Raw genomic sequence first — 13,721 nt, forward strand, 5'->3', positions numbered from 1 at the left:
GACCCGGGCGGGGCCGCAGCTCCGGGGCCGCCCCGCAGCACCGGGGACAACCCCCGGGGAGGGGAGGAAAAGGGTTGGAAATACGGCCCGGGGGGCCCGGAGGTTCATGGGTGGATGGGAGCCGCCTCGATACATTCAGCCCTGCTGGTTCCTGCCCGCCTACAGAAGGTCGCCGGTATTTTGTTGCATTGCACAAAATATAATTAAAGCGTTGAAAATGCTGCCTTGAATACAAATGCTGAATTCCCGTCGCTTACATGCGTTGGTTCCCTACCTCGGTGACTCGGCGGTGCGTGATGTTTCCCACCGAGTTACTCCCTCTCCGGCGAGTGTTCCCGTCGCCCTCCGGACAGGCCCTTCGCCTTAGTCCATGACCGGCCTTTTGCTGACAAGTGGGATGTGTTCAAAACCACGGAGATCTTAATTATCGTGTTCCCGGCACCGCGAGCGCAATCTGACGTGCTCGTTTTCCTAAATGCCTCCTGCAAATTGTTGGGAAAGGCTGAGCTGAAAATGAAACCCAGAGGTGTCGCTGAGCATCTGGAGTCCTGCAGCAGAGATGCTGCGTGCGTGCTCAGGAAGAAACTAGGCAGCTCCTTGTGCTCCACCAAGGACTGACTGACTGGCTTCCCGCAGAGGAGCACTGCAGTTTGATGGAGTAGCACTTGAAATTCCTTGTCCGAGTTGGTTTTGTGCACCTGAGGAGCTGCACAAGCATCAAGCACGCCTGTGCTGAAGTGCAGCTCTGTAACGACAGTATGGACTCAACATTTTTACTTGGAAAACTGAGATTTTTCCTCAGTTTTGCTTGGAAAACTGAGGACTGTGTCCTCATCCAGAAAGAGAAAAGGGTCTCAAAGCACAGTATTAAGTGGAAAGCACGGTTTACACAAGTAGGTATCATGGCCACGCAGAAGCCTTTGCATTCACACCTTCACCTACAGCGATGATTGGAAATATCCGGGATTCAAGCCCCAGCCCCGGTCCCAGGGCTCTCATTAGGCACAGGCACCCTTTGCTGCAGCCCCAGAGCAGCAGAAATCCCATGGGCCAGCACGGCGAGGGTCTGGGGAGGAGATTTTGGGGAGGAGGTTTCGGGGAGGAGGCTGCTTCTACCAGGTGTCCCCCGAGAGCGGTGCAGCCCAGCAGCGGTGGGTCCAGGCTTCTGCAGATACCTCACACACAGAAAATGGTCAAATCCCACCCGATCTTTACGCTAGCACTTCCCTCAGAAAAAAAAAAAAAAGCCATCAGAAAAGCTTGCTTTAACTGGAGACTTTCTTTTTTTCATTAGTTTCCACCTTAACAAAGAGCATTAGATACAAGTACTCTGATTAAAGAGTACTGATTACTAGTTTTGCCTAGTAAATACTGAGTAAATACAATGGCATAACTTGAGCTTCAACAAAAAAAAAACCCCAAAACTTCTTATCTTCATCCATCTAGCATTAAATAGAATAGAAGCCCGTCTGGGGCTGAATCCTTCTGGTCCCTTTGATGTTTGTTGTGGTCTCTGTTTATACTTCAAGGGTTTTAACTACACATATTCATGTTCTACCTGCAAAGTTTTGAACTCCTTGCAGTTTAGGGTATTTTAGCACAACAACCCCTCCTTAACAGGTTCATACCTCTGCTCACCTCGAGCCCCGTCCTTCCAGGGAAGAGCTCAGAGCTTGGGGTCCACAGCAATAACCCACCTTGGCGCAGTTCAAAGCAAGGAAAAGTGAATGATCTGCACGAAGCACGGGAGCGGTTTCACATGCGGGTGCTCCAAAACATCGGGCTATGTCATATGGGAAGATAACATCACCTAAAATACATTTTACTGTCAGATGGGTGAAACACCCGTGGTACTGGGTGCTGCTGCAGCCGGAAAGCCACCGAGTGCATGCGTGGCAGCATCAGTACGAGAGAGTCAAAACCAACCCGCACAACGAGGAGAGAAGCCTCCAGAGAGCAATTATCACCTGCAGTACTGCAATGCTTTTCATCTTCAAAGCACGTTAAAACCATTACCTAATTAATTTTTACAACAGCCCTGTATGCTCAGGTGCCTTAAACATAATCTCTGTTTACAGATACAAAAAGCCAAGGGTGATGCAATTTGTTCAAGGCCAAAAGGAGCCTGCATCTGAGGTGGGAATGGGTACTGCTTATTGCAAACAGCGGGCACCGGAAACCTCTCCAACTTATACTCCTGAGCAGAAAACTTGAAAGACAAAGAAAGCAATTTCATCCCTTTAACTGGAATAAAGATCTAAGCAACTACACCCAGGTAGTGGCACCGAATGCAACAAAGCTGCGTGAATGGTTGCACAAAGGTTTGGTAGGTACAGACGATCCGATTTTCTTTATGGAAACCGGTTTTACTTATAACGGTGAGGCTTCCACTTCTGCGGCGGGGGTCTCTCCATCAGCATCAAAGCCAATAACAAACAAACCTGGCACCTGGCAAAACAACTGAGCAGAGGGAGCAGGCTGTAACATTTACACATTTATTTGAAAGTTTGGGATGTTTCTTCCCGCTGCTCAGGAGTTCAGTGTAAACACGCTGTAGTTGAAAGAGTTGTTGCATAAACAAAATTACGTGAGTTTGATGACGAAAGGTGAAATAACAAAGCATTCAGGAAAAGTTAAGTCTGCGTTGAAACTCTCTTAAAAACAGGGGGAATTAATGAGGGAGTGCTTGGAGATCAGCGGGGTGATGTGGCAGTCCCAGTCCAACAAACCCCGAGCGGCTGCCGGGGACGCGGGCTGGGGACGCCCCTTCTGGAGGGCAAAAGGTGTGGTTCCCGGTGACGCGCGGGGTGGGCGTTCATACTGGATGGCAGAAGTTGTGCTTCAGCTGCAGGGCAGCCCCACCATCGCGTCTTTGTGCCAGCGGTTAGCCCGCCTTCGGTTTCCAGGTACCCAACACCTATGGTTGAAAGAGACGACGCTAGTGCCAGGGTTGTCCTGGCTCCTCAGGCTCCTCCTTTGCACGCTGTTTCTGCTCCGCGTATGCAACTAGGCAGAGCTTGAGTTTGGAATATAGAACTCAAAACTTTAAAGAAATCTTGAACATTTGAACTCTGTATTTTGCTGGTGCTTATGCTAGTAAGTCTCCAGTTTGTTTTCTGTACCCAAATGACTGACAGCTCATGCCGAAGCAGTGGGAATTTTTTCCAGTTCTCATCACTTTGGGCTGATGGAGTCTCTGCGTCACATCAGGAGCTCCAAAGCCACAGTGGCACATGCAGAATGGCACTTCTTCCCTGCCGGACCGTGGACGGCCATTTCTTCCACTTTCTTTTTTGAAGGATCTCCTTACAGAAGCGTTTCTTTGAAAAAGAAAGTTGTGCGCAGGCGCTCACCTAAGGAATTCAGTGAACAGGATATTATGGAAACGGCAGTTCACGCACTAATCTAGCGTGTTTCAGAAAGGAAACACGAAGTAACTGAATTTCCTTTCTTTAAGTAGGTAGTGACTCAGCCTTTAATGTAAAAAGAAAAAAAAAAAGTGAGCAGTAAAATCTCAAAGGACCATTTCCAAATTCTTTGGTAGCATCCCTGCTCATCCTGCCAGTGAAAGGACTGTGCAAAACCTGCTACACCTGGATGTGGAACAGAGCAAGAGGGAGATGCCTACATCAGAGCGGGCTCTATTTCTTGCAATCGGATATGGGAGGTTCTGCCCATCCTTTCTTGTGCTGCGTTGAGAGGGGAGAACAAGTTCAGTATCGAGATAACAAATAAATAGCCAGAGCTGGAACATTATTCTCGAATTTCAGTTTGGCAGATGTGGCCCTTCTGTCCCCCACGGCTTTTATGTTGCAGCTGGAAAGCGCGCGCCTGCTCTGATTGCTCTTCATGTTCAGCAGAGAGTTTGCAGAAGGCCCAGGAATGCTGAACTGATTTTGTCCAGCGATGCAGAAGCTTCAGGTAAGCAGCTGCTCTTTCACTGTTTCTCTTTTTATCGAAGCTTGGCAGAGCTCTTTGAGAACCAGAGGCCCGCCACATAAATTGCTCAGATTCAAATACAGATAAACCCAAATTATTTTACATTTTCCTTTGGATTTACCATCTGCTTACTAACTGACTCGAGTCCCACTCCTGGACTACAGATAAACCCAAATTATTTTACATTCTCCTTTGGATTTACCATCTACTTACTAACTGACTCGAGTCCCACTCCTGGCCCATTTCTTATTAGTGTTTAGATCCATTTTTCTCATGCAAACAGCTGGCTCGGGCAGTGGCTATGCCTTTTCTCTGCTGCAGATGCTATCCTGACCTCGGAGACGTCGCTGTCGCAGGGGAGACCGAGCGACCACAGCCTAAGGGCTACTTACGCTGGGAGTCCTTGGCACGCTCTTCCTTCTGCATCTAAGAGTACCTTCGCTTTCCAGAAAGCAGAAATAAAAAAAACAAAGAGCATTTATACTGTAAATCATACATGTTCTCGTCACGCAGTCAGAGGGCACAGATGTTCTCACCCAATACAGGGCTCCTCCTGCATCCAAACCAGTGGCTGCAAGTCCTCTGAGGTCGTGATTCTTTTGAAGCCGAGCAGCAGTGCCAGGTTTTCTGCCTCGTGCCAGCAGCCTGCCTTCTCGCTGCTGAGGGTCTGCATTGAAGAACTGCTCTTTTCTTTCTTTGAGGGATCATTATTAGAGACTGCGCCGGGCAGAACCAAATTACAGGCGAAAAAACGAGTTCCCCATTGTGTCCCGCTTCTATTCGGAGACAGCATTTCCTGAGTGCCCAGCACTTCAGCAGAGCACAGGCAGGGAGAACAAAACCACAGTAATGTGCTTGTGCCTTTTTTCATTACAGTGAGTTTTGTTCAGCTGCGAGGCAGCATGCGGCACGGTCCGTCATTAGGAGCATCAGGGGTGCCCGGCATAGCATGGACCAAGCAGGAACCGCTGCTGCTTCCCAGCTCGCTTCACCTGTTGTGGTTTCGTCCGGATCAAAACAAAATAACGCTTTTAAAAAAACAGGTTGTCTGGAACTTTTTAGGTTTCTTTAATCAGACAAGTTGCCACCAACAGTTAAACTCATTCTCAGAAATCGGGTAGCTTTGTCTGTAAGCAATTATTCCACCCTCTGGAGCAGAGGCAATGGCTTATAAGAAGACAGAACAGGCTTTAAAGAGGAGATACACTGCACATTTACTGGAAATGATATGTTTGCATCAATAAACCTGTATATAGATGATGCATTTGCATCATCTAACACTATAGCCCAGATTCTCAGCCAGGGAAGCCCTTCGACAGTAATTCAGAGCGCCTAATTCAGAGGCCTGTCTCTTTCTGTGAGCTAGAAGGAGACTGAAATAAAGTGTGCAAAACCCAGCTTCCTTCAGCTCAAAGTCTGCAGCTGCACCCAGAGGAGAAGGGTGCTCTGCCACTGCCAAAGCCACAAGCTCTTTGCTACCAAAAACTTCCCTGATATGCAAAAGCAGGGCATGATTATCAAGCACCGACCAACACCAATAGCAATTTATACCTGTGTAGAAAGAAAAGGGGTTAAAACCACCGTTGAGAGTGGCACCGTTTTGCACCTCTGTAAATAGTTATGCAAAATGCAAGTTCTTCAGAAGTCAGGTTTGCTCATAGCATGCAAGACACATTTTACTCTGTGCTCTTATCCACTTTCTATAACAACATTCAAACTGGCTCAAAATAAAATTTCATAAAAGAAATTCCAATCTTGGCCTAAGAGTTGGCACAGAGAGTTTTCAGCCCAGAATAGACTTTTATGGGAAGTTAGAAACCTCCGAAAAAAACAAGTTTTCTAACTGAAGCATCAAGAGACACTTAACAGCAGCAGTGCCAGAGGTACAAGGGTAATACATACATTGTACACAATGCATATAGAATACTGTAATTACAGCCACGTCAGTACAAACATATATTAATTCTGGCCATGAACGATACCTCGTGTTCGTAGAAAAAAGAACCAAAACGCCTATTTTAAATCAGCACAGTTCGGAGTGGGTAAATGTGACCCATTGCTGATGGGGACGTGGCAGAAAACAGGTATTTTTCATCAGCACTGCCGTCAGGCGTGGCAGCATCCCCCCATCCAGCGGCTGTGAAACACTTGCCCACCACCAGCTGTGTTCCCTTCCCAGTGAGTTTTGCTGTACAGCTTATGAAAAATAATTTCCCGTTTAAAAAAGCACTGCACTGGCTGACTTTGTATTACAGCATACTCTAGATATACATGTCATTTAAAGAAAATTATGCTTCCTGCTGCCGGCCCAATAAAAATATCCTTTCAGACAGAGGCTGCTACCTGTCCTTATTTAGCACTGCTTTTCTCAGAATCTCACTTTTGGAGCTGCTCAACCTCATTCAACCATGTTTGAGAACATTTTTGCAGTAGATTCTTCCTCCTCCTTCCTCTCCCCGGCTGCCGGTAAGGCGTCAGCTTCTAGCCCTGAATATTTGGGCTTCTCCTTGCCTTGCACCCTCCAGCCTCCATACCAGGAGTTTCGAGGTGGTCTTCTACCATATCCCAGGCTGCCTGGGACACCGTGTAGCATTGCATCCATACCCAAAAAATCATCAGGTGCCCACACCCACGGCAGGGCTTTTGCCAACAGAGCCGCCGTGCAGAGGCGAAGCCCCCCACGAAGCAACACAGGGCTCTCCTTCACCTTCAGCGCCAGTCCAAGCCCCCCTGATGTCGATGTTTACCCTGAGTCATCCAAATTTGTATCATGTTAAACAGGAGCGCAAAAGACTACCGCAGGCTTTTGACAAACTCTTCAGATGTATTCACAAAGAAAACCAGCTCCAGTAATTAACCTCAGATCATATTACCCTGGGAGCTACATAAATATAATAAAGGTTTAATAAACCACCTCGACAAAAACACTCACACGGTGGTGGTTGTACACACCGAGTGATAAAGACCATCCCTACCCCGGATTGCTTATGGGCAGCTCTAGTCTGCCTGCCCGCGGGAAGCCCTCGGACCCCCCCCCAATGCTCAGCCCCCATGCGGGAGCCGGGACCCCACCGGAGCTGTGCTCCTGCAGAAAGCCCCTGTGCAGGAGCACCTGCAGACACAGGTCTGCATCCAAAGGGGCATCCAGAGCAACCAGCCACTTATGGCTGAACCCTTAATTGTGTTGTTGAATGAGCCTGCAACTCATTTTGCTGCAAAAAAAAATCAGCGGAACGAAGGACTCGGGGGGGAAAAACAGTGAGAAGCAAAGTCCAAAGTACAGAGCAGTGCCACAAGGCAAAAAAAAAAAACCCCTACGTAAGCCAGGGAGCAAGGGACGCAGGGCAGGCGACTCGCAGGGACTGCCGCCCACCGGGCCAAAGGTTGTGCCTACATCTACACCCAGCCAACAGCAACCCCGCCGCTGTCACTGCGCGGTGGTGGCTCCTGCTCCTGGCTTGTCACGGTCCTGCCCCGACCCCTGCCTGCCTGGGAAGGAGGGAGAATCACTCCCCAAACAGAGGCTAGCTGGCTTGCATTTATTTAATGCAGCTTAAAGGCACCCTGATTTTAGAGGAACCTTGAAGGAGTCATTTAAAATGCTCTCGGCTCTCGGTGCGGCGCGCGCGGTGCTTTCGCTCAGCCTTATGAAAGGGCTTGGATACTGGCAGCCGGGCAGAATTTAGAAGAGTCTGAATTTGCTTTATTGCTCCTGTCTTTGGGATGAAGCCACTGGGCGTTCAAACGATGCCTGGTGAGCAACCTGCAAATCTTACCACCATGGAGACTAAAGGTGGTGGATATGACCCCAAAAGATATTTAGCCATCCAACTCCCCGGGCAGAGCTGAGCAGCCGCAGCGCTGCGAGCACGGAGCCTGCGGCACTGCGCCAGGCTGGGGATGTACACGGGGGAGAAAGGACCCAGAGCCAGCAAAGCAAATCCAGCAAAGCACAAAAGGTCTGGGACTGAAGACTGAACTAAGTGCTCACAGCATGCCTGAAGGATGCATTTTGGTCCATTACTTCACCAAAGTAAACAGAGAACCTATTTTATATATATATATATATATATGCATGGAGTACAGATAGGAAGAAATCCAAACAGCAAAAAAGCAAGCAATATTTGTAGCATCAAAACCCACAGCAGCAGCCAAGGAAAAAGCAGACACAACACTTAGCTCTGCTTCCACCATGCCAACCCTAACATGTGTGACAGAGGGATGGGACCTCTGATGGGGGCTTTCTGCACGCAGGGCCATGTCTCGAGCATGGACATCTCTGTACAGCAACACAGCAAAAAGGTGACCACTTAAATGTGTCTGGTAAAATTTCAGGCTTTTTTACAAGAGACAAAAACATCACCAAGAGCATGACTGCAAGTCTCAGAAGGAGGGACATGCAACGTAAGATACGCCACACAAAAACACCTTTTCCCCCAGCCCCCAAGTAAATGATTTCCAGAGGTATGGGGCTGCTTTAGTTCATCTGTGCATTAGCCTTGTATTTTTTTAAAAAAATAAAAAATCCCATCTGGCTCTTAACCTCCGACTCTGCCCCTCTTCTTTAGGTTTAACTGACACACCAGCATCACCCTCACCCCCCCTGGAAGAGCGCGCGCAACCCATCATTATTATCTAGCCAGGTTTACGGCTCTAAGACCTTATTATTACTCAGGTTACTAAGTTGTAAGAAGGTTCCGTTTATTGACCTCTGCCACTTTTACGAGCTGCATGTACTTCTTGGGGGTCATTTTATCCTCTCTGAATTCCCCAGCTATCTGGCTAAAGCCACAAAAAGAGACTTAGCCAACTATCCCACCCTGTGTGCACCGGGGCAGCACAGTTTGTTTAACTTCTGCCATCTGCAACGTCCTCCTGGGCTTTTCATCCACCTACTCAAGATCCGAGGTGGAAAAACGTGCTACGAACTAATGGCTGCAAGAGAAAACGCTTGAGGAGAAGAAGACGGAGGAAATTCAGACAAAAGGTAAGATGTGGCTGAACTCTCAGGGACTGTGTTTGGCTTTAAATGCTCGCAGCCTGCAATTCCCTTCAAACCGGGGAACAAAGGAATGCAGGATATCGCTCGGCACCATTCAGGCCGGTGAAGAGCAGATGGTCTCTGCTCCCGTAAGCGGCTCGTGCTCAGGACGGCTCATTGTTTCTCACCTCCTCTCTCGTCGAGCCGTATTCTCCTCCTCAGCATCTGCACCCACTGTTTGCTTTGGCTTTTCTTCAAGCTCCTTCCCCAGACCTCCCCTCGGGGGCATCCCTTTTTCCAGCTGGTCCCTCTTGTCTTGGAGAACTTCCTAGTTTCTCCATCTTCTGTAGCAAAGAGCCCTGCCTTGTCTGCCTGCCCCGTAGCAGGCAGAGCCCTTAGTGTGCTTATTCCTACTATTTTTCATCTTCAGCTTGGTAACGTGAGACCACTGCACCCCGGGAGCATTAGGGAAATGGCTGGCATTTGCCTCTCCACATGCAATCACTTCTGCTTCTCCATGGGGGCTGACCACTCTCTCAGCTAAAAAATGATGGGAAATTTCACGGGATGCTGTCCAAGGGATAGGATCGCACTTGAAAATATCATTGTCTTGCCTGTTGTCTCTAAAAGCCGTCGTTACACTCTCTCACAGGACAGACCAAGCCAAACCCTCGCTACACTTGCCCCACAATATGCTTCCTTCTCCACAGCTCCCATTCCCATGAAGGGAGGCGATGGCTGGAAACAGCATAATCCAACAAAAACGCGATCCGGAACCAAAGCAAACAGAAATAGCCACTGGGTCCTTCTGCAGAGGTCCTGCTGGAGCCCGTCCCATCTCCTGCTCCATGGAAGTTGGCTGACCAAGCTTCTCTGCTCCACTCGATTTTATTTGCGAAGTGTATTGTTTTTGGAAGATCCCACTTCCCAGGCACCGTGACTTCTGTCCATCCCTGCACAGGGTTGTCATCCAAAACACACAACAGCTTCAGAGCAATAGCTACGGCACCTTCACACTGCGTGACACGCTGGGAAAACCGTGACTTTGAGCCCACAAACCTGGTCTTCGTGTTCAAAGATGTACAAGGAGGTACCAGAGGTGTTTTGGACACCAGTATTTCTTCTGTTTCACAGCATCTGTGCTCATAACTGTTATAAGCCACACATGAGCAGCATCGGAATTTTCCAAACAATTCTTAGTGAAGGGATATGAACTGGGGGAAAAGACAGCGCTCCCCACCGAGATGTAAGAAATTGAAATATATAAAGAAACTCTGACAATGCTCGTGCAAGAGTGAAGCAGGACGACTTTGAGAAGTGGCACCGCTCCAGCTCGCTGTTTTTTGCGGACAGAGCGCTGGGATTAATTTTTGGCCTCTAGATTATTCACAAGCGATCGTTCGCGCAAACGCTCAAACCGAAGCCTCTAATTGTATTTTTACTGGACAAACCTGCCACATGACACAGCTCGCCTTCCAAGCGCCCTGATCAAAGTGAACGCTGGAAACGAAGTCGTGTCTAAAACAAATACATATTTTGGCACAAATCTCCCATTTACAAATGCAGAGAGGAGATTTTTCAGTAGTGCCCCGAAACTGCAGCATATTTGTCCAATTTCTCTGCAGCGAATTCATTTCTTAGCAATGAAGGAGCAACCTGGAAGGAGGAATAAACAAACCATAACATGTATAAAATTCAAACGACTATATACAGACAGTAAGCACTCGAGAAAAATTTATGGCCAGACCCAGATGTAGAAATCGGATCTCTTCGTTCAGCCCTATGGATTCCCCCCTAGCAGAAACCCCCTTCCCTCCGAGCTGCTCCCGCCCCAGGCACTTTGCCGGACCGCTCCATTTCACGGCCACTCACAACATGGTAATTTATTTCCTAAAATGCCATTGCACAGGGACACACACGGCACGGCACTACTTATTGACACAAGACGATTAAAGTGATGTTCCTAGAGAATTTACTTGTATGCATTGGGAGACACAGGCTCACATAAGGCACCTCGCTGGTTCCTGTGCATCGCCCCGCAGGCTTTAGGTACGTCACCATTCCAGAAGAGATTTTTCTGTTCTGCTTCAGCATCTGCTCTCATGAACTAATTGCTGCACAGCAAATCAAAGTGTTTTACTGTAAACAAAACCAGCAACTCAAGTTGTGTTTAAAAAATTACTTAGTAAGTCCTCAGAAGACAAATGGCCTTTTCTGCAGCTTGGAAGCGCTGCTGACCGGAGGAGGAGATGGTTTGAACAGCAGAGACGGGGACTTGAGCCTGCTACTGGACAGGAGGAGGGTGAATCCGACCTAGGGCAAAGGAGATTCGGTCATGTTGTCTGCAGAATTTAGACTTTAAAAACAAAAAGGTCTGTCAAGGGGAAACTAAACGCCAGGCTTAAAGGCCGGGCACTGTGCTGGAGCAATTGTGAACAATAAGGATAATGAAGTCTTTTGGTACCACTGGACTCAAAGCTGATGGTAACCTGTTCACGGCACCGTGATGCACTGTCCACGGAAGCCCATTCGTACTTACCAGCATCCCCACTCCGCTCCGGGTCAGGGCATCCCGCAGGCGCCGGGGAAGGCTGCAGCGCTCGCACCCCCCCGGGGCAGCCCCCCAGCCTGGGGGCAGCGCTGCCGCAACCAGCATCCCCACTCCGCTCCGGGTCAGGGCATCCCCCGCAGGCGGGGGAAGGCTGCAGCCCTCGCACCCCCCCGGGGCAGCCCCCCAGCCTGGGGGCAGCGCTGCCGCATGCCCCCAGCCCCCTGGCCGCACCGCCTGGTCCCGCCACAGCCTGCCGAGGCTCGCCTGCCCGCTGAACTTCACACACGCTCCAACCCTCCGCCGCACACGAACCGCTGTGCAGCACATGACAGACGGACAAGCCTTTGCAGGTCCCAGGCTCAGCCTAAACTCATTAAAGCCAGGATAAAATTTCCCTCGGCATTAGCAGGGCGCTGTAAAAGGGTGCCCTAATTCTGAGGAAGGCAGCGTTGCAGCGGGATCCCAGATCCCTGCACGCCTTTGGGAAGGGGGAATAGGGAAAGCATCAGAATACAATTAAAATTTACATCATGCTGTTTGCTGGGTGCCAGCAGTGCAACAGAGTTTTTGCTGTGCTGTCCCAGCTTGTGCGTGTGAAGTCCCGGAGCACCCAATGGCACCTGGCAGCCAGCAAAGGAAACGGTCAGCGCTCCGGGAAACTGCGAAGAACAAGGACTCCATCCTCTATAGGAAAAAATGCCTTAAAACAACTGAGCTCTTGTTCTCGCCCGATGGATGTTCTTCCAACGGTCATCCAAAAACTTCATGAAAGACCAAAGGGGCATCCCCCATTTTGCATGCAAGTTAGACCAACAAAAGTTCATTAGAAAGATTAAAAGCAAATTAAAAGCCATTGCCTCGCTGCACATCTTCATCGAGACAAGGCCGGCTCACTACAGCGATCCTCGAAGGCTGCCCGTGCCGCTGCTAATTTAGCTTATAGCTACTGAATTGTAACACTGCCATTTGTAACGTGTTAGTTAAGGGTTTGTCAGCATTTCCATCGTAAACCTTTCATTTTGGGGATTTATTGCTTGGCTATAAGGATCTGCTCTAGCTGCAAGTTTGGCAGGAAGGACCACATACAGCAGCGTATTTCCCTCACCCCAATCACTCCGAACATTAGGAAGTTACACAAACAGATCCCTAATTGAGGGTTACAGCCTCCTTCAGACTTTGGCCCTTGCAGCTAAAAATGGCAAAATCCTGAGCAACGCCAGCCTAGTGTGAGCTCAGCTGCACGGGGCCGGCTGGGAAACGGAGCGGCGCAAGGGCGCGGTATAAAAATCAGCTTTTTCAGGAAAAAGGACACTAGAAGTGGCAGCGCTGCTTACAATCCCGGACACGCTCTCCATGCAACCTTTTCACTGGATTTTATACATTTCGCCGGTGTGTAAACAAACATCCTTCCCACTAATTTAGCTGTAAATGTTTTTAGAGTGCATGTTTCTTAGCGCTTAGTTCTTTTTTTCTTTTTCTTCCAGTGTTCCCATAATGAAGCATATGTTTAAAGTAAAGCACTGCTTTAGGAAGGCCTCTCTTTTCTTTTCCGTAGGGGCTTTTCCCAAAGTGGGGTTCCTAACCACAGAAGGGGGTACCCATCTACCACACCCCAGCGTACAGCTGCGTTTCTGATCCGGACAGCATCCTCATCGCAGGGGGACGTTACCGCAACGTGTCCCCCCAGCTCGTCATATGGGAAACCTCCGTGAGCCCGCAGGGGCCCAGCTGACTGCCTCGGAAAACACTCCATTTCAGGCTTGGGATAAATTCGCTTCATCTGCTCTGCCTGCGAGGGGAAAAGAAAAAAAGATTAAGAAATTGTTAATGTTATATAGGGTGGCTAAGAGCCGTGGTTAAGCCAGGGCACCACCGTGCTATGCAGAATGCGTAACGCCCCCGGCATCGCATGAGCACAAAAGCAAGAGGTTCCTCTCCAATGGATCCTTAAAATCGAAATCCAACGGAGACAACACGGAGTGCGTCTTTTTCTTCTTTCTGCTCTATTTTTCCACCCCGATCTCTGTCGTTTTCCCTGTGATGCACCAAGACACCACAATGGGCTTCCCCACGCCCGGTGCAGGGTGAGCGGTGGTAGAGGCTCTGCGTGCATCCGCCCGTCGGCAGCACCAGCCGGACCCGAGTGCGTGGAAGGGGCGATGGGGCTGACTGCACGAAGACCCCCGTGGGCAACACCTCCACGCTCCCGCATTGCCCTGCACACCGCCATCCCGCCACGTTCACCTCCAG

General features: G+C 49.3%; 1 long non-coding RNA gene across 1 annotated transcript; it reads right to left on the reverse strand.

Annotated features, from left to right (window-relative positions):
• Nucleotides 1–10,876: 10,876 nt before the first annotated feature.
• On the reverse strand, nucleotides 10,877–13,259 carry LOC103902434. Its single transcript, XR_657777.2, has 2 exons — nucleotides 13,093–13,259; nucleotides 10,877–11,233 (listed from the first exon to the last, which is right to left on the reverse strand). It is a non-coding gene; the product is annotated as an uncharacterized LOC103902434 (long non-coding RNA).
• Between the last annotated feature and the right edge of the window lie 462 nt (nucleotides 13,260–13,721).

This window comes from Aptenodytes forsteri, unplaced genomic scaffold (assembly GCF_000699145.1).
Source record: "Aptenodytes forsteri isolate BGI_AS27 unplaced genomic scaffold, ASM69914v1 Scaffold86, whole genome shotgun sequence".
Classification (NCBI taxonomy): Eukaryota; Metazoa; Chordata; class Aves; order Sphenisciformes; family Spheniscidae; genus Aptenodytes; species Aptenodytes forsteri.